The sequence below is a fragment of the Hipposideros armiger genome, unplaced genomic scaffold (assembly GCF_001890085.2).
Source record: "Hipposideros armiger isolate ML-2016 unplaced genomic scaffold, ASM189008v1 scaffold_487, whole genome shotgun sequence".
NCBI classification, from domain to species: Eukaryota; Metazoa; Chordata; class Mammalia; order Chiroptera; family Hipposideridae; genus Hipposideros; species Hipposideros armiger.
The window spans coordinates 1,326,848-1,348,902 of record NW_017731837.1 but is presented as its reverse complement, the minus strand read 5'-3'; the positions used below and the strand labels follow the sequence as shown (position 1 = coordinate 1,348,902).

The window sequence follows — 22,055 nt, the reverse complement described above, 5'->3', positions numbered from 1 at the left end:
AAGACTCAATAACACAATGAACATCTACGAGTTTTGCTTGCCCTAGCATGCGTTCCTCATTATGCTGCTATTAGCATTCTGACTCTCCTCTAGGGAACCTCCTCCTCCCAACTCTCAGGCCAGATAACATGGAGGAGCTAGCTCCACACCCCACCACCAAGAGCAGGCAAGTGACAAATCTGTGTATTTCATTTGATGAAAGATTCAGGGAGTGAATCATTGCTTAAAGTCAGTCTAATATTACTCAATCTTGAAATTCGGGCTGGAGCTATTGAGAATGAAGTATATTTTTTAAAAATCCTGCTGGCAGGCTGAACTGGTAAAATATAAACTTTGAACTCCTGGTGGCCATGTAACCACCTATGCTTATGCTTAATACCAATCTGATGGAAGCAGAACTAAGAGATGAGGGAAACAGATTTCTGATGCCATCTTTAAGCAACTGGATCCAGCCATTCCTGAAGGCAAAATAGCTCTAATCTTTTCAGATAGGTAAGTCCAAACCCCCTTACTTTCATTAAGCCACAGTTAGAGCTGAGATTCTGTCACTTGCAAATAAAAGTGTTATAAGTAAATGCACGTAGCTTATAGTTTATTTCATTATTAGGTACTCAGCTTTTGCATCAGTGAGTTAGAAAGCTTAAAACCCAGTACCGATGGGCTACTACTTCATGCAGTGACTCTGGTCAGTCTCATTTCTTCTGCATCTTTGTTTATTCATTCATAAAATAGGGATTAAAAATGGTGGTCCACAAAAGAGATATGCAAATGGCCAATAAGCACATAAAAAGATGTTCAACATTATTAATTAATAGGGAAATTCAAATCTACAATGAGCTACCCATCACTGCACATCCACTAGGATGGCTATAATAAAAAAACATAAAAAATAACGAGTATTTCCTAAGATGCAGAGACATTTGAAGCCTCACACACTGCTCATGGGAATGTAAAATGATGCTGTGGAAAATAGCCTGACAGTTCCTCAAATGTTAAACACAGAGTTACCATATGACCCAGCAATTGTACTCCTAGGTATATTCCCCAGAGGTAAAAATAAAGTTATAAGTGCACACAAATTTTGTATAAAAATGTGCCTAGCAGCATTCTTCATAATAGCCAAAATGTGGAAACAACCTAAATGTTGAATTACTGGTGAATAAACAAAACGTAATATGTCCATATAATGTATGGATTACACAATTCCTTTGTTTTTAGCAATAAAAAGAAATGAAGTATGGCTACATACTACAACATGGATAAACCTTGAAAATATTACTGAAAGGGAAAAAATCCAATCACGAGAGACCACATATTGCATGATTCCATTTACATGAAATTTCCAGAATAGGCAAACCCATGGAGACAGCAAGTAGATTAGTCGTTGCCAGGAGCCAGGAGAAGGTGAGGATGGGTAATGATTGCTATGGGTACAGGGTTTCCTTTTAGGGAGATGAAAATATTCTGGAACTAGAAAGTTGTGATGGTTGCACAACTTTGTGAATATACTAAAATCACTGAATTGTATGCTTTAATAGGGTGAATATTATGGTACATGAATGATAGCTCAATAAAAAATACTGTAGTGGAAAAAAATCCTATTCTGATTGTCACAATGGCCATTATAAGAAATCCATAATGGTAATTATAAAAATGAGCATTCTTGGGAAAAATTAAGAAAAAAATCCACAAATGCAAACAAAAAGAAAAAAATCTACAAATGCAAACAAAAGCTGACTGTTTTTAAAACCTCAGCAAGTGTTAAGAGAATGGCAAAACAAAATCACCAAATAGATTTTCTCAGGTCACCTGACTTCCTTTGTATCAAGATACGGTCAAGGAATACATAGCAGGCACACATAAAAGCTATTTGGAGGCCTCTCGAGGTTAACAGCATGTAACATATTGCTACTGCACCAGCCTGGCCAGAAATATCATTTATGCCACCCTTTCACAGCTGTATCAGTCTCCCATTAAACATTCAGAGCTTCCTTGTTAATAAACATTATGAGCTGGATGCATTGTCTGGATAAATTGCATTGTCCAAAATGCTGCCCCATTATTACAAAAAAAAATGCAGAATATAATTAGTATTCCTCTTTGCATAAGCCACAGATTCCAAAAATGGTGCCACCTTATAAGGCCTTAATTAATAAACAAGAGTTGGGCCATGACCGGTTACTCTTCTCTGAATGTTATATTGTGAAGAAAGGCCACTGTTCTAATTCCATTTACAAATATCTAAATTCTGGCTAGCCTACATGAAGACAATCTAAACAGAAAGCCTGAAAATTCTGTGTTGCTAATAGCATTGTGTTTGTACACCAACAATAGCAAACGATTAACTGCTGGGACATAAACCATCCTGAGAAATGCTCAGAGTGGGATGCTGATAACATTGTATTTCAACTGTATTATATGGCACGATTCTTCTATTTGTTCATATGTATTTCCCATTTAATGGATGGAGAAGCCAGGGTGGCTTTTCATATCACTGTGAAGCCCTAAATATGACAAAAAGGGAAAAAAATGAGCTGGGGGAAAAACAACAAAAAAGATAAGTGTGAGATGGTGCTGGGTGGGAACAGAGCTACATCATGAGGGAGCATAAGTACACAGTTCCTTTCTGCATTTCCAGCTGCTTGTTATTGATTTTCCCTTAAACTAACCCCAAAGGAAAGGCACTTATGAAAGCCATAAGCATTGAACTAATGTTTGGGACCATAACATTGAGTAGCCCAGTTTATGAGCCTCCGCCGGTAAAGGAGAATTTGCATTAAATTGCACTCACCTGATTAAAATCCACCAACTCTACCATCTTGAGAGTTATATAGCACCTGCTAATCTTGGCTGCAGGTTCTCTGCACATGGAGACAGACCAGAATCAGAGGGCAGCAAGGCATCATACCAGGAGAGGACAGGGAGAGGGAAAGCAAGTGATGTGTGTTGAAAAGCAGATTGCATTAAAGACCGCCAATGCTGAAATCTGAAAGAGGCCTAAGCCTGCTGCAAATACAGAGCTGTGTGAACATGATAATTCTTTCAACAAAGTCTGTAAGATGGCTTCTAGGGGCGCTGTGAAAACAGGGTAGCTGAGACGGTATTACAGTTCAGTGAAGAGGGACTGGCCCAGTAACAGAGTGTCGCACACACAGGAAGCCTGGGAAACGGTCCCTGCCTCTGCAGAATAGGCAAGAGCTCATGCAGTCCAAGCCCAGGAGCTTTCAGCAGCCTGAACAAGCCGTCTTAGATCACTGCCCTTTCCATCAGATCCAAGCACCAGGCACAGGCTCAGAGTTCTATTGTTCTCGGGAGGACCTGCTCACTGTGACCACAAAGATGGCATTTGAATCAGTGATACGCTGGAAGAGGCCACCTTCGTGCACTTTAAGGACTGTCCCTGAGACCTGGTTCACACATGTGAAATGAACATATGAGGGAATGAACGTATGAAGGAATGAATAAGTGAATAAAACCTCTAAAGCAGAGTTTGTCCACCTCAGCAGCATTGCCGTTTAGAGCCAGATAATTCTTTGTGGTGGGAGCTGTCCTATGTATTGTAGGACGTATAGGGGAGGAAATTTTTCCTTATAAACCTTTTAGGTTCTGTGCCTGGTCTAAGAATTAAATTGACATAAGACAGATTAATAGGTGGAAAAAAAAATGTTTACTTACTTACAGAAGCCCCACATAGTTGGGAGACTCCAAAGGCAGTCCAACCACTGAGGCTTACATACCACCCAGAGTTAAGGAAAGGGATAAGGGCCTGGGGCCTCAAAGTAGGCAAGGACATTCACAGGAAGTGAGAAAGGTAAACATTTGGTAAACCAAGGTTACCAGGTTGTGCAGATAATCTCTTGGTGAAAAAGTTCTCTCTGGTCATTTCTGTCTTCCTGATAGATCCCCCCTATCTAACATAAATGTCCTGTACAAAAGGGTAATTTCTACTCTGTTTTTAGAGCTTTTCCTGTGTCAACAGTTTCTCAAAATAATCCTTATGCCAGAGCAGCATATTTTAGTGTGGCATTTTCTGCTACCCTTCAGATGTTTCCAGCATCCCTGCCCTCTACTGACTAGATGGGAGTAGCATTCTCCATCTAAATTATGACACCCAAAAGAAAAGGTATGTAGACATTTGCAATGTCTAGAGGCAAAATCATTCCTGGTTAACAATCACCTCTAATATATCTTCCAGAACTTAGGTTCCAGAGTAAATTAATGCACCATGCAGTGATATAGTGCTTCACAATTATTAGAAAAACTTACACTGACACTTCAACATCACTGGAAGTTCATTTTGACAAAAATTTTATTGAGCACCTGTTATGTGCCCTGTAGAAAGATGAATAGTAAAAAATCCAATAATGGATTAATATTCAAAATATATAGAATTCATACAACTCAACATCAAAAGAAAATAACCTAATCTGATTTTTTAAAATGGGCAGAGTACCTGAATAGACATTTCTCGAAAGAGGACATACAGATGGGCAACAAGTATGAAAAGATGCTCAACATCACTAATCATCAGGGAGATGCAAATTAAAACCACAATGAGATATCACCTCACATATGTCAAAATGGCTGTTGTCCAGAAAAGTCTACAAATAACAAGTGTTGGCGAGGATGTGAAAGAAAGAGAAACCTCATGCACCATTGGTGGGATTGTAAACTGGTGCAGCCACTACAGAAAACAGTATACAGTTTCTTCAAAAAATTAAAACTAGAACTACCATATGACAACAATTCTACTTCTGGGAATTTATCCAAAGAAAACAAAACACTAATTCAAAAAGATATATGCACTCTTATGTTAATCATAGCATTATTTACAAAAGCCAAGATATGAAAGCAACAGAAGTGCCCATCAACAGACAACTGGATAAAGAAGATGTGGTACATATGCACAGTGTAATATTACTCAGCCATAAAAAAGAATGAAATCTTACCACCTGTGACAACATGGATGGACCTAGAGGATATTATGCTAAGTGAAATAAAGAGAGACAAAGAAAGACAAATACTGTATGATTTCACTTATTTGAGGATTCTACAAAAAGAAAATTAACAAATGAAACAAAACAGAAACAGACTCTTAGACACAAAGAACAAACTGATGGTTGCCAGAGGGGAAGGGCATGGGGGATGGGTGGGAAAAGTGAAAGGGATTAAGATTTACAAGCTTCCAGTTATAAAATAAATAATTCATAGGGATGTAATGTACAGCACAGGGAATATCATCAATAATATTGTAATAACTTTGTACTATGACAGATGGGTACTAGACTTGAGATAATCACTTTGCAAGGTATGTAAATGTCGAATCATTATGTTGTACACCTGAAACTAATATTGCATGCCAACTATATTTTTTTAAAAAAAGAAAGACAACTGGGAAGAGACTGTCCTTGAGGAGCTCCCAGTCTAAGGGAAAGGTGGCATTTTCACAGTCCCATGTCAAAGACAAGGGGAATCATTTGCTAACTATCCTTCCAGGGAGTAGTAAAATATCCTTCTGTGCGATCAGACAGTTCAACTGTGAGACAAGGAGTGAGAGCATACCCTTTTGCTGTTAAACGATTAGCACATATATCAGAGTTGCTTTCATGTGATAAGATGAATTTTTGGTCATTTTGACTCATTTTTGTTGTTTGCTGCTCATGTTTATTGGTAGGTGGGGGAGCCTCAGACCGAAACGGCTGACATGCGAGCTGGGTGAGCCTGAGCATAAGCCAACATGAAGAATTCTGCAGTGAGACTGCCAGTTATCTGCTGCACAAGCCTAGGCAATTCATTCACCCCTCTGATCCCCAATTCCTTTTTAAGGAAGAGTGGATAATCATTATAAAGTGCTTAGCGCAATGCCTGCCACAAAGCAAAAACTGGAGAAACAGTGGCTATTATCATTGCTACTAATATTGTTGCCTCTATTTTATTATGCACTGATTGTGCTTTTTTATTATGGTAAAATACACAGAACATAGAGTTCACCATTTTAACCATTTTTAAGTGTACAGTTCAGTGGCGTTAGGTACATTCACATTGTACTACCATCACCACCATCCATCTCTAGAACTTTTTCCATCTTCCTAAACTGAAACTCCCATTCTTTCCTTCCCAGTGATTCCCCCCACCCAAGCCAGTCCTTATAACAAAGACTATCTCCTTGACTAAACTTAAATCATGTTCCTCTTCATATCTCTAGGCCTCTATCTTGGCTTCTATCCTTGTGGGGTCTGCATGGCCCAGTCACAGCAAGAATCTTGCTAAATCAGTTCAGGGGAAAGAAAAAAACCATCAACATCTAATCATCCTCAATATCTGATCAACTTCCTCATTCCTCCCCTTGATATCTGACCCCCTTGACCTACATTCAGTGAGAATCCTGTCAAGACAGTTTACTAAAAATTACCCTATCCTCTTAGCAATTCCCTTCCACTGACACCCAGTCTTCTCCTTGACTCTAAATCTCCACTTGTCTGTGCTTCATTCACAATTGCACCCAATTCTATACCGAGATTTCCTTTCCCCTATTGCAATTGTTCCACAATAAAATCTGTTTTTACCTCTTTACTGTCAGGCTCTAGTTTTCTGTAACATGTAAATAGAACTAAAGGCAATTTAAAACCACTGTGCTCTGGAAAATGAATGCAAACAGTGATGAAAATGGCTATTTGGGGTTGTGTTCATGACTTTAGTATTCATCAACCACCTCCCAGGAATAATAGTCAAGTGACTCATGGTATCTGGAGGAAAAAAATAGAGGATTCAAAAAAAAAACTGGCACAGTGGCCCTGACTGTGGGGCCCACCCATTATATCACCATCATGAAAACACTCACTGCACCCCCTCGCTTCAGTTCAGACTGAAGCATCTCATCAATATTATTCCAGAAGGAACGCCTTGGACATATGTATTTGGCAGCCTGGAATTGGTGGAAAAAGATGAGCTGTTAGGTCTAAACTATCCACTTACTTTTCCACAGAAAGTAAATGGACCTCTTGGTCAAGAATCCACATACTTTTGCAGGAACTTTCTAGGGGGAAAAACTTCTGGTTTACAGCTGACTCCTCAAAAGAGTTAAAGAGGTCCTAATTTCACCTCACACTTCTGCTTCCACACCCACTGGGTTGTACCAAGTTATTTTCTATCCACTGTCATCTCCCATCCTATCGCAATTGAGTTGAAGGCACTTGTTGACAGGAACCCTACCTGAGCTGTCGGCACCTTGCCTGATCATCTTGCAGCGAGTGGTCAGGTGGAAGCACACAGTTCAGGATGCCCTGGGGCAGAACACAGAGGAAACCGATCAATAAGATAAACTCTGTGCTCCACAGCTCAAGCCAGGTCAGCTGCTTTGCCAGTAGGACCTTCCAAGACAGGCTCCACTTGGACTCAGCTGATAACAGATATCGTACATCTGTCCCGATCTGTCCACATGTATGGACCCTGTACCATTCCCCAAGCACTTCAGTCCAGGGCAGCTCTGTTACTTCTACCTGTGGATCACTTTGACTTGACTTGATGCCCTTTCTGTCCCCCTTCTCTTCCATTCATTAGGACCTAGCAAACTGTTACCGCCTTTGAGAAGACTTTCCTGTAGCCCCCAAGGCAAAAGTGAAGATGTTTTTGTCAAAAAAGGAAAAAAAACATCAAAAAAAAAAAAAACAACCACTGACATCTCCAAACTAAATTAGTACTTTGATTTATTTCAAAAGATATGGGGTGATGTATGATGTAATCTATGGCAATTTTTCCAAGTCTTAAAGATACGAGGTATGATCAAACAAGACAGTGAATGTTTAAATAAAAAAATTTATTACAGTAAAAGACACATTGCCATTAATCCCCCATGAAATACACCCCCCCTTTGCTTTGAACACACTTATCCCATCATTCTTGCCACTTTCTGAAGAAGTTCTGGAAGTCCTCTATTGTGAGTGTCTTTAGGAGCATTTAAGAAAAGATGTGTGTAGAAAACAGCCTGAGAAATGGGCAAATGATTTCATCCTCCATGATGACAACGCTCCATGTCACACATCGCTTCTGGCACACGGCAATATCTGTCAAATAAAAACATTACGGTGTGTCCTCACCTATCTTATTCACAGGATCTGGCACCGTGTGACTCCTGGCTCTTCCCCAAAGTCAGAATGATTCAGGACACCGAGGCAGCCACGAGAGCACAACTGAAGACATTCACGAAAGAGGACTTCCAGAACTGCTTCAGAAAGTGGCAAGAACAATGGGATAAGTGTGTTTGAAGCAAGAGGGAATATTTTGAGGGGGATTAATGGCAACGTGTCTTTTACTATAATAATATTTTTATTTAGACATTCACTGTATTTTTTTTATCACACCTTGTATATCACAATGACCTAGGGAACTTTAAAAAATACAGATTCCCAGGTTTCCCCTTGGTTGAGACATTAGGCCACAAGCTAATGAGAAGTTGTATTGTTGAAAAGCTTCCCAAAATAACCAGATGTACAAATGGAACTAGAAACAACAGCCAGGCATTGCTATTATTTACCTTCAGGCAAGTCGTTTGGCTTCTCTGAGCCTGTTTTCTCATTCTGTAGGACTGAGGATAAGAATGCCCGTCTCACATGGTTTTTGGAAAGACCAAGAGGGGATGAGTACAAAATCCTTAAACGATGCCTCAGCAAGTGGAGCTATGAAAATGATTACTATAGATTTCCTTTAAAAGCTGCCCCTTACTTCTCAAAACCAATAGTCCAGTTTGCAAAACATTCCTCTATTACAGAACAATTTACCAAAGAGTAAGAGGGTTTCAAACCAGGATGATAGCCTGAAAAAAATCAAAAGGGACATTACGAAGTAGCCCCTGTAGAAAGCAGGGCACAAGCATGTAATTTGGGTTTTCTGAAGGCCTATATTCTTCATTCCCATTGCCCATTTCTCCTGATTAAAAGAATCCCCCAGTAGCTAGGAAGTATTAACATATGTAAGTCCATCAAATGGTAACTATTGTGGAAAGCTACCCTAACTTTGTCAAATGAAGCTTCTGTGTCTCTCATAGACAAATGCTTTAACACTTCAATACTTGTAATAAAGTATTTTCACCACAAGAAAAATGTGTTGGTGACCAGCAGGTCACTGTGCTCTGCTTTTTAGGAGCCATGGGTCTAATTATACCCTCTACAGATGGTGACTCACCACTCTTGCTTTTAGTTAAAGAAGCCAAACAATGACTCCTTGAACCTCAGTTCCAAGTACCCCTGAGTCCTAGAAAAATGCCCGATATAGAATGTTTCATATCACTTTAGGATACCAAACTATAGGATACCATGACAACCACAACTCATCCAAGTCCCCTGCAGAGTAATTCCCCATCAAGAGATGGTGATGGGAAACTAGGAACAGTTCCACAGCTCAAAGCTGAAAGAGAGAATGAACGCTGAGCAGAAGAATGCCCACCTACTATATCCACCCTTTCAAATGTCTGTCCTGGAAACTAAATATGGGAGACAGACAGTACGTCAGGCTTGGTGTCTCCGCCTTGGGAGGGGTAACCCATGGAGGGCTCATCCTGGCTCCCTCCAGCCAGAACCAGCAGAGCCGAGTTCTGGGCAATAAGGTTGCAAACACCGGCTTTGGAGGCAGTGCAACCTCAGGACCCACTCATTAGCTAAGCAACTGACTCTGGTCATCTTTTTTAAGGCTCTGAGCTTCTGTCTCTGTTTGCAAAGTGGGAATAATAAAAATATTCAGCTGTAAGGTAAGGGCACAGAATACATTTTATGGAAAGCGCTTAATATGTGCTTCATAAAAAGCAGTTGATATCATTATTGTTGTTGTATTTTATTGTTACTAATATTAAGGGACTATCAGCAAGTATGAGAATCCTATGGATGTCAGTCAAGATCTATTGAGTTTCTATTATGTGGCAAGCACTATACTAGGTGCTGGGGATACAGTCGCAAGCAGGATACATACAATCTGCACCTTTATAAAGTTTATGGTCTAGCTCATAAACTTACAAAAGTAAGTGTGTGTGTGTGTGTGTGTGTGTGTGTGTGTGTGTGTGTGTGTGTCTTTTGGCCAGCCTATCATTTATAAACAAAACAAAACATGCCACAAACATTTTAAAATTGGGCCACTTCACACAGAAGTCCAGATTTCTGGTTTCTCTTTGAAAACATCAGAAAATCTGGGAGGAAATGAGATTTCTTTCCACAGGCCGACCTGCTCCTCCCGAGCCTTCTCAAATTCTAAAACACAGCAGCCTTCCACCTAAGAGTGGCCCACTGGCTTCTCCAATGAAAAGGCAACTCCCTCTGGCTATACAGAATGAGGGGTCTGGGGGTGTTAGGAGAGACAGGGAGGTTGAGGACACAGATCTAGAGGACCAGAACTGAAGTGAGGCAGGAGGAAGGAGACTCGGCACCCCTCTCTTCCATGGGGCATGTGTCTCTCAGCTCAGCACGCTTTGTTTGGCTGGACACAGAACACCCTGGAGGGGACCTCTGATTCCAACTTGCTCTTTGCACAGCTAATTATTTGGGGCTCCTGAGGTTGGAGAGAACAATGACTTCCCTAGCAGTTGCAGTTGGACTAGTTTAGTTCCTTTGTGATGCCCCAGTGGTCAGAATCCAGGGAAGAGGAGCTATTTGTTTTGGTCTTAAACCAAATCTGCCCCCGAGAAACAGGCAGATGTTCCGACCTGAGACCAGAAAAATTCGCCTCAAAATTCTCTTCTCTTGCCTTCCCTGGCAGCCAACAGGCTCAAAATATGCCTTTTTGCTGTTAAAACTGTTTACTTCTCTCCTTTGCAAACAAGAAATAATGTTCAGGAAAAAACACACACACACACACACACACACAAAATACTCTATATGCCCAAGAATTGCATCTCTCTTCCCCAGTGAGATATTTCATGTTTCTTAGGCAGATAGAATAAGGACAAGTAGGGGAGCTAATTGGGATGGAGCAGTGAAACAACCAAAGTTCATTTGTATACCACTTGCTAGTAACTATCCACACCTTCATTCTGAGAAAAATATAAGCCCCGTAGTGTGAACCCAATAACAGAGCAGAATAACCTTCCAGCAGCCCCTGAGAAACTGTTCTACGTCCACCCAAAACTATGGTCATAAGTGGTGTCCCTCATTTTAAACAGAATGAAATGGACGTAGTTGGCTGCTGCAGGCTGCTGCTAGCCTTCCGGCATCTGAGTAGTAAGTATTATACACCTTTACTCGGCTGCTCCAATAGAGAGAGATTCATTCAGATTTCTTGTCAACTAGGTAAATCCCTAAAAGACAAGGTACAGCCCATGTTCTGATTAAATTTATACTCAGTTTCATTCATTCATTCAATCATGCTATACACATTCATTGAGTACCTCTTAAGAGCCAGGCACTGTGCTAGGCACTGGAGATATCAAGGTAAATCAAAACAATGATGGGCACTGCCAGAGGCCTCCAGGACAAGGCAGATATTAATCAAAAGATGCACAAATATAGAACAAACCCTCTGAAAGTTGTATAAGGGCAGGCATTTGGTACCAAGAGGATCTATAAGGAAGAGAATAGCCCAGCTAGGGAGTGTAGAGGCAAAGAAAGCATCTCAGAAATAATGCTTGAGCCGAGATTTATAGGCTGTGAGAACCACATGTGCAATGGCCCTGTGAGGCCAAGCAGAGTGAATATAGGAACTGAATAAAGTCAGTGTGATTGGAGAACCCAAGGGACTCAGTGATGAGGATGGAACCATGCAAGGCCTTTTGGGCCATTTCAAGGATTTTTAGCAATGAGAAGCCATTTTGAAATTTTTAAGTAGGGTGGAGTGGTAGCAGTTGATATGATCATATTTATCCTTTGAAAAAAAATAGTGGGGAGGCAGAATGGGTCCAGGTAGACCAGCTAGTCTAGACCTCCTAGGCTACAAAAGTCTATGAAGGATAGTCATTTGAACTTGGGCGGTACAGTGCTAGTTGTAATAGAGTGAAGGTGGCACATTCTAACAATATTTGCTGTGGGCCAACCCAATGTGCCAGAGGTATCTCAACGGCCCAAGACTGACACTAACTATAATTCCTGGTTCTGTGAAGCTGAGTAAAGACATGTAGAAAGACCAAACCACACAGGACGTGAGCATATCTGTCCTCCCTCATCCCCCAGCAGCAGGGTTCCACTACACTCTAAGTCATCATAGCTCTGTATTTGAATTGATAAATTCTGAGAAAGACACCACAGGAAAGCCAATTAAACAGGCAGGGAAGAAAATACTCACCGCTGAGCACTTAAGAGAAAGATGTTAACAAACAGTTTTCAGAGGAAGTTGGTGAAATGTTAAATTTCCATTCTAGTGTTATTAACACTGCTCCTTATTTTTTTGAAAAAATATTTTGGTTAATCAAAACTATAGGTCAATCAACTACTCTATAATGACAGCTCCTATGATCATAAATCTTTGCTATCGCCTGCAGCTGACATGGTCTCCATCCACGGGAGAGTAAGCAGCAAAAGACAAATGTTTTCTTCATTTCCCCCAAAGGGAGTTAAATAATGAGTAATAAGAGGATATAAATTATCCACAATGCTTTCTAGAAGTTTATGATTCAATGCTTGGGAGAAATAATGGGAGGAGGTGGAAAACAGAATCCTCAAATGACCAAATTCCTTTTGAGAATGAAAGGACAAGTTTCTGAGGTAGACCCAGCTCACCACACACAGGGCTTCGGGCTTCAGAGCAGCGGTCTCCCGTTCTGGCACAGAATGATTCCTCCTTACCTGTGTTTGAACAATCATTATCCACCTGTGGCCACCTGAGGAGAGCTTAGTTTTCTGCAATCAATTTCTCTGGACTTTTGCAGAAATAGAGAGAGTCAGAGAGGAGGGTTACAGAAAGGTTAAATCTAGCTGCATAATAAAGTACTGAGGGAATCTGAGAAGAGGAAGAGAGACAAAAGTGTGTCTGTGGGCAGAAGAGAGAGAACATTTTCTATTTTGGTTTTATTTTTAGGGGATGTAAAAGAGACATCTGTTTACTGAAATATATGGAAGTGGATAGGGGTGGAAGTGTTGTTTGTTTGTTTACAAGTGTGGCCTGGATTAGATATATGGCTCACCTCCAGTTTCTGGGAAATACCAGTAAAGAATTTCAGCAATTTTGAAATGGTGTTCTGCTGAGCTAGGTTCCTTCAATTTAGTTCTGAGACTAAATCCTGTGCCTCTACTCTGTATAAAGACTACAAACACATTTATTAAACCTATCAGATGCAGGCACTGTACCAGGCACTACAGTGGTGGAAATAATTGAAAAGCAATTCATGAGCCAGCCTTGGCTTACCTTCCTAGTCTAATCTCCTACTAGTTCTCCTTCAAAACCCAGATCACAGCCACTGGGCTCTTAGGATTCACGAAGATTGTGTCCTGCCGCCCTTCTGTGTATATGACCACGTGGCCTTCTCATCTGTCCTGTGTTGGGTGTCATGTGTTTGGCCATAACCCTAGGCTGGAAATCTCTCCCTCACCAACCAGACAAATGGACGGGGATTAAAATAATAGAAGACACCAACATGCTCACTGTGGAAGTTACACGGGTAGAAATGCTTCAGTGTAATAAGTATTGGCTTTACTACAAGTTAAGAAATTTGGGAAAGGAATGACTACTCTTTTCTAGCGTAATAGAGGAGAAAACAGAGGAACAGAGATGTTAGATGGTTACCTAAGGTTACATAGTAGGAAACTCTTTTTCTACTTTCATGATGTATTCTTCTCCAATTCTATCTTGACAAGCTCCTGTCCAGATGCTATATAAGAATCATATATACCCAGAGTTTACAGGAAACTATTGCAAGCAATAAAAAGGCAAAAAGCTTAACAGAGAAATGGGCACAAATATGAATAGGTAATTCCCAAAAGAAGAAGTAGAAATGGTCCATAATGGTGAAATGTTCAACCTCATTATTAATCAAAGAAATTAAAACAAAAACCACAATGAACTGTTTCTTTGATCTTTCAGATTGAGAGAGATTAAGGAGGATTACATTACCCAGTGCTGGCGATGTTATAAGGAATTGGAGACTCATATATGCAGGTGGGATGAGTAGAAATGGGTATCTTTCTGAAAGGCAGGGAGGGTACAACTTTCTTTAAAATGTTCATGTTACATTTTATGTAACAATTTCTAGTATTAGATCTCAAGGAAACAACCTGCCAGGTCTATACAGATGTACGTATGAGGACACTTGTCCTATTGTTCTTTGTAATATTGAAAAATCAGAAACAATGTCCAGCAACAGGGGACTGGTTAAATAAATGTGGTACACCTATAAAATGGAATACTATGCAGTGTTTTAAAATTATGATGTAGATTAGTACTTATCAACATAGAAATGATATTAGATTTTTAAGAAAAACTAGGTTATAAAACTGCATGTGGAATATTATGACTATTATGAAATGTTGTACATTTCCAAATGCATAGTAAGACACTTGGAAAAACATTTGTTAAATTTAAATATTTCTAAGTGTTCAAATTTCAGGTGACTTTTACTCTCTAGTTTATCCCAAAGGCACATCTCAGTAATCAGGGAAAAAATAAGCCATTTTCATTTTAGGGAAAAAAACCCACATTGAGCAATGAATATTTCCCCTTCAAAAATAAAAGGCAGGCTTCAGTAAGAAATTACACAAAGTTTGTACTTTGATTTGGTATTTATATTTGCTTCCCAACAGATAAGTGTAAAATCCTGCAAAGAAGGGGATCTTGGCCATGCAATGATTTCTCACCGGCAGTACACAGAACTGAGGCGTCTGTGCCCCTAGCGGGAGACCAGAGCTGGGCTGAGAACCAGGAGACTGCATCCCACAGAGCCTGGGCGCACTCTCTGATTGCAAAAGACACCTTAGAGGTGACCAGTGAGATTTCTACTCCAGGTTCTCCACAGTGTCATATTTTTTGTCCTTGACCTTGCAAACTAGTCAAACCCACGGCTCTGGATAAAGTCCACTCTTGGAGCTTTCACCGCCTGACATCCTGTGTGTGCCTGTTTGCTGTTAGAAAGCTTTGCAGGAGGCACATGTGACCTATGAAATATGTTTCTCAAAACTTAACTCTCTGAGAAATCAGTTACTGATTTATCTCCAAATTCTATCACTCAGAGGAGGGCAAAGGGTGATAAAACAAGAGTCCACAGAGAACTTAATTCAGAAATAACTTAATTGAGTTTTTCTGAAAAATTATATACCTTATATATCACTTTAGAAATTTCAAAATAGCGGTCTCTGTGTCTCCCATTAGGCCTGGGTCGTGCTCCCATAATCTCACTTGTGACAGCTCTAAGAAAAGCAACATACACTGGCCTCCTAGGTCTTCAAGAATGTACAACAATCCACCTGGACTTTGTTACCTTGTTAAGCACAGGTTCTTTATATTAGAACAATTGAGACACAAACTCAGAGACACTTCCAGAATGGTCTATGAGAGTGAATTACAGGCAGTCACACAACCTAGCACTGTCCTGTAAGCGTTTTTATGAGGCAGAGCCAGAGGCCGGCAAACTCTCCTTCACCACAGAGGAAATCTAGGCTAAAAAGGGAAATAAGAAGTTTATGAGCTATTTAAAAAAATAAAGCTGCAGAGTTGGGGAGTTATGGATCAAGTTCCGATCCATTAATTCTTTTATTCCCTGACTTAGAGCTGGCTGAAGACGTGCAGCCCTCTGGTGGGTGACAGAAACACTCCCACGCAGAACGCACAGAAAAGGGACAGAAACGGCCCGGCAGGGTGGGGGGCGGCCCACTCGTTCAGGTGTTAATTGATACAGGAACCTGCAGTTCAATGATCTGACATCCCCCAGGTAAGAGAAAGGTCCGCGCCCCAGTTTCACTTGGTAATTCTGTGACGTTAAGCAATATTCTATTTGGCCAGACCTGCCATTCTTCTCTTGAAGGAAATTAATTTCTTGATTCTTCCAGCTAATATAACCCCAATTCAGTGCTTACAGTTTTCTCTGGGCACCACTAGATGAAATAAAGTATGAAGTACCTCTTGTGAGAACTCAAAAGATTCAGATGGAAACAGAGGAAAGGCCAGCTGAAGATTCGGGGTGAGGTGGGGGGTCTCGGGGCGACCTTCCCCGCACAGGATGAGTCTGTAATTTGTCAACAAGGTTCTGCATTCTTCGCCCTGCAGACTAGGGCTGTTTTATGATTTCCATGGGAAATTGATTTTTAAATATGTAAGGTCCCTGAACAGGATAAATAAAAGATTATAAGAAAAAGAAACACAGTGATTTTTGGTTGTTTATAAAGGCAACTCAACAAGCTTTTACCAGCAAGAGGGAAAGGTCAGGATCGATAAAGGGGCCTTTCCTGTGGAAAGAGGTCTGTTTTCCTTTTAACACAGATCCACCCTCATGGCAGCCATTCTGAAGTCCAAGGAAATATCAGAACCTTACATTGGATCTTGCCTTGCCAGGAAAATAAAGCTTCTCCATTCAAAATCCCCCCACAACATCAAAACGAAACAAAACAAATGTTACCCATGCTGCCCCCTTCCTCAGTCCTCTAACAGGCAAAGGCTAGCTGCCCTGAAAAATACACCTGAACAACTCCTCAGATATAAAAAGATGTTAATACTCATTGATGCAATTTTATTCTAAAAGTGGCTTTTTGGAGACATCATCTTAAGTGTAATGTTAACAGGGGACATCCTATGTATAAGGAGAGTCTGGTTGGAAAATAATGCAGGATACTGAGTGTCTCTGATGACAAACACCTACCCTTGAAGTTATGTTGGTCAGACTCACCACGTCTTACTCTTTGAAGAGGCCCAGTTCCCTTTGTAAAGTGTTGGCTCACTACGCCGAAAAGATGCTTCTACTAGCTTTGAGGAGCTATACAATGAATGGCTTTTTTTCTTGGCCTTGTTTTCTGTGACCAATATTAATGCTTGCTTCAGTGGTACAGTTTTTTGAAAATTTATCCCTTCTACACACACACACACACACACACACACACACACACACACACACACACTACACATATACACACTCCCCACAACACACCATACACCACACCACACACACACACCATACACACGTATACCACACACACACACACACACAATTTTAACTGATGAATTCATAAACCTGAATTCATAAGCCCATGGCTGCAACCTTAGATATGCCCATCTGCAAGCTCTCACTAGCTATAACTTCCTTTTTTCCTTCCTCTCAAGAAAGCATATCAAATTACACGTTTGCAAGGGAATAAAAATCTTAAGCTTAAAACTGCTTTCATTTATAAGAAAAAAAGTAAGCCTGTATCCCTAAGCAATTTAAATGTTATTAGAGAAAAAAAAAGTGGGGATGCATTACTACCCACTGGTGGGATCAAAGTTAGTCACCTGGAATGACCTCCCCCTGCCCTCCCCTGACTTCTTCAACTGCATACATCCTACAAATAGCTCAAGGTCCATCTACTTTATAGATGAAAATCCTTCAGTCTCCCCTATGTGGACTCCACCAGAGCTCACAAACCCAAGTTTTCTAAGAACCAGGGAGGTTGTTTGCGTGATGCAGGCCAATTCTCAGACACAGGCATTACCTCATGAGCAGTGGGGACATAGCTACCAGAGAACAAGGCTCATCTGAAGGGGGTAGCAGCCACTTTGCTGCCATGTGGGGAAGCAGGCCCATTGCAACCAGATTTTACAGTGTTTTAAGAGAAGACCAAAGTCTGCATTTTATGTGAAATATCCCAATTTTAAATGTTGGCTCCTTAGGAAGGTTAAGATGATAACTCTGTGATCGGCACTGGACCCATGGGACCACTGATTTGCAACCCCTGGTCCCTACCAAGCATATACAGCTTAATAATAACTGGCACACATGTTGCAGAGCGGTGGTTTATGTGTATGCCTTATATTACCATTTAAACCACTCAGTTTATAGGTTAATGTAACTTGAAAATAAAACAGGGTTTTGTCTAATGGTCCAACTTTACCTTATCTTAAGTTCCAAATACTGTGTAAGGAGGGCCTGAGATATTTGTGTGTGGAACAGAACACTGGTCAAAAAGTTAAGGAACGCTGGGCCTGACAGTACGACCCCAGAGGGCAGACACCATACCCTTACCTATTGTATTCAGAAGGTATCAAGAATACTAGTATATAGGTTTCAATAGATCTGATTTGAATCTATTAAGGAACCAGACTCCAGAGAACCATTTTATTCATTAGAAATTTAATTTTTCCATAGAATACCAATAAACTTCCAAACTGTAAGCAAAGTATCCCATTCTTTCATCGGATCTTAGTAAAGCTGCCTACACCTAAATATTTTTACTTTGTAATCGTAATAGTTCTAAATTCATCTAAAAGAGTAAAGAAAAGTGCCTGGCTGAGAGAATGCATTCAAAGCATATTAGTTAAAGTTCACTAAAAAGAAATAAACAAAAGACAAAACTTCCAGGCATCTTGTCTCTCTGTACAGGGAGTGCCCTATGGCTTGGGCTTCTTTTATCAAAAGCACACCCATACCTGTTTGTCAGATAAACTTATTTGGTTTTCCTTGTGTAACAGGGTGAGTATTGCACAAGTTTTCATTGCCTTTTTTTCCCCAACTTAAATTGTCCCTTAGAGGCTCAAAGTACTAACAAAGTGCTTCGCGGCATGAAAGTGCTGTCGACATTTGTCTGGCAAATACGTTGCCAGCCGCGAAGCCTGGTGGGTCTGTAATTTGTCATGGGCACAGTCGAGCTCCAGGCTGCTTCCACCAGAAAGCGAATTCGATGTTATAAAGAGGAGTGCGGACAGGAAAGCCTTCTAGCAAGATCCCCAATAGCCAGAATATGGACATGAGAACCAAAGACGAATAAAACACAGATTGGGAAGAAGGTATTGATGAAGCATCAGCCTCAGAGAGAAGAGGGAGGCTTTGAACACATTTTTGTATTGAAGGGAAAGTGATGGGCATAGAGCAAAGGGGAAGATCTCTGTTATCACCTGTCGTCCTGTAACAACAATAAGAATTAGGCCACGTTATCCTTGTTTCTACAGACGTGGAAACTGAGGCTCAGAAAGGCTGAGTCATTTGTCCATAGTCTTACCAGGCCAGTTAGCGGCTTAACTGGAGTTTGGCCAGATCTTTCTGGCTTTAAAGCTCAATCCGAGTCACTATATAATGTCCAATTCCATTAAGTCACCCACTCAACTGCATTCAGTTAGCTAAGCTGTAAAACTATAGATTGGGAACAGGGTATCGTCCATTTTTTTTACCTTAAATTTGTTAGAGACAGGATAGACCATAAAAAAATAATCTGCCAAGCTATAGAAAGTCAGTCCTGTTGCTATTAAATGTATTTCATTCAAATATATATTAGCACTTAATATATCTGAGATACCCCAAATGCTAGAGAGATACAAATTCAAGTACATTCAAGACATGCTCAAAGGTAACCTTCTTTTTTTTCCATCATTGCATAAATGGAGAGAGATTTTCATTGAAAAGAATGTTTGTTCACTCAATCATCAAATATTTATTGAGAAACCACCTGGGCCAGAAATTATTCTGGACTCTGAGGATAGTTGAGTGAATAAGACAGAGAAGGCCCGAGCCTGGAAAAAACTTGCTTTGCTTTTTTTAGAATTATGCCAAACAAAGCAAAGCAGGGAGAGAGGGAAGAGCTACTTATGGTTGTGATAAGTGCTGTGAAGCAAATATGAGGTGCTCTGATAAGAGAGTAAATGGAGGATATCCTTCAGACAGTGGGGACAGGGAAGGCTTCCCTGAAGTGATGATGTTTAAATAAGATTTAAATCATGAGAAGGAGTCAACCATGTAAAGGGTTAAGGAAAGGATGTTTCAAACAGAGGGTCATGAACGTGCAAAGGGCCAGTGAGGACATGAGCTTAGCTCATCCTGGGGAGCGACTGCCAGCCGCCGTGAGTGTGTGCAGCGAGCCAGGGTGAGGTGTGTGGTACGAGCTGAGGAGGTGCCAGTCAGACCATCATGGCTCCCATACGCCACTCGAGTGGGCTTGGACTTTATTCCAAGCTCAGTGGAAAGCTGTTGAATGATTTGGTCTTAAACAAGAAACCAACATGAACATGTTATTGGTTTTAATTTAGCTGTTGTGTGAAGAATGGATGAAATGGGGACTATGGAAGGCAGAAACCAGGCCATAGCTTGGGAGATAGCACTTGGATGGCCTGCTGGATGCCTGCCATTCGCCCTCCAGATTTACCCTCTACCCTTTCCTATCCCGTCGTCTACCTCAGAGGCGGCTTATATAGACTGCAGCCAAGGGTTTTCTTGCCTTCTAACTCCAGGTGGGTTCAGCAGGTGGGAAACCCCAGGTGGGGTTTAGAGGAAGGGAGGAGAGAGAAGTGAGATGTTTATTTCCTCAGCTCCCTGACACCCCATGGGTTTATCACAGGCTGTTTGTACCCCTCAACCCAAGGCTGCTGAACCTGTGCAATGGCCTCTCCTGCAGCCCTCCCTCAGGATGCCAGCACCCCTCCCTGTCTATGACCTTTCTTTTTCCGTTGGGTGGGACCAGAAGAGGCTGCTAGTAGCCTCAGGGCGCTGCACTCCAGGGCCTCCTGCTTGCAAATGACACCTTTATTAAACTCTAGTCAAATCACCCAATCAGTGCATTGATATAGGAAGAAAGAGGCAAGATTTGATTTTGAAAAGTTCAGTTCCTGGGATCGTTGACCAATATTCTGTTCTGCGGATACTTCATGTTTGTGATGTAAGGGTTGCCAACCCAAAAAGATTAGCAAGAAACCATACACCTCTTTACTTCTTTAGGAGAACCAACACCATAAATGGGTCAGAGAGATAAAATACCAAAATCACGGGTGTGAGGGTTCAGAAAACAAAATAAGAATTCATGGTCACCAATATTTGGTTTCAGGCCAATGACAAAGAGCTCCTTTGATTTATATTTCTCATTCAATTTTTCACTTATTTAATCAGTGTTTATAGGGAGCCTACGACTTACAAGGCACTATTTTCAGCAACAGGGATAGAGATAAAGACCAAATCAAAATACCTCCTTTTTTAGAGCTCACACGCCAGGGGTCAGAAAATAAAGAAATCAACAAAATCTTATGTGCTCACAAAACACAGTTAAGGAGGATAGAGAGTGGATGATTTATATGAGACAGTAGCCCTTTCTTAAAAGGTAATGTTTGAGTGGAAACCAAAAGAAAGGGTTGCAGCAATGATGATGATATCCAGAGGAAGCATGACATAGGAGAGAAATAGAGGCAGAGGCAGGAAATGCTGGGCATTGAGTAACAGTGATAGGCCAGTGGCGGGAGAACGGGGGCAGGGATAGCTGGCAGCCTGTGCAGTCAGGGGGACAGGCCGACAAGGCCACTGGCCCCTTGTAGAACTTTGGCTTCTATTCTGAGACAAGAAGCCATTAGGGTCTTGAGCAGAGTAGTGACAGAACATGACTTAGTTTTAAAAGGACCATTCTAGCTGCTGTGTTGCAAATAAGGTGGCAAAGGTAGAAAGAGGGAAAACAGGTGAAAGTCCAGGGCAGAGATGCTGGAGGCTGGCCCCGGGTAGTGGCATTTATGTTTGGCAAGCCTTTTAGATATCCAAGTGGAGATGAACAGGCACTGGATATACAATCAAAGTCTTGAGTTGAGAGAAGAGGCCTGAGCTGGAAACAGAGTTGGAAAACATCACTATATACCCATGAGCCCGAGGATCATCTAGGGCAGGGCTTCTCAACCTGTGGGTTGTGACCCCTTTGGGGGTCGAATGACCCTTTCACAGGGGTTGCCTAAGACCATCAGAAAACAAAAAGATATTTACATTACAATTCATAACAGTAGCAAAATTACAGTTATAGAGTAGCAATAAAAATAATTGTATAGGTTGGGGGTCACCACAACATGAGGAACTGTATTAAGGGGTCACAGCATTAGGAAGGTTGAGAACCGCTGATCTAGGGAGTGAAGACTGGGAGAAGAGACAAGTGCTAAGGATGGAAACCTGAGGCCTTGTAGGATAACAGGTCAGAAAGAGGAGGGGGAGCCAGCAAAGGAGACTGAAGAGG

The 22,055-nt window shown here is 41.1% G+C and overlaps 1 long non-coding RNA gene across 4 annotated transcripts in view; it reads right to left on the bottom strand.

The window, feature by feature from the left end:
* Nucleotides 1–7,212: 7,212 nt before the first annotated feature.
* The window catches only part of LOC109395834 (uncharacterized), a 469,770-nt gene continuing 454,927 nt past the window's right edge, over nucleotides 7,213–22,055 (bottom strand). For all 4 annotated transcript variants that reach the window (XR_002126734.1, XR_002126736.1, XR_002126733.1 and 1 more), the window contains exon 4: nucleotides 7,213–7,283. This is a non-coding gene — a long non-coding RNA (uncharacterized LOC109395834). The remainder of the gene's footprint in view (nucleotides 7,284–22,055) is intronic.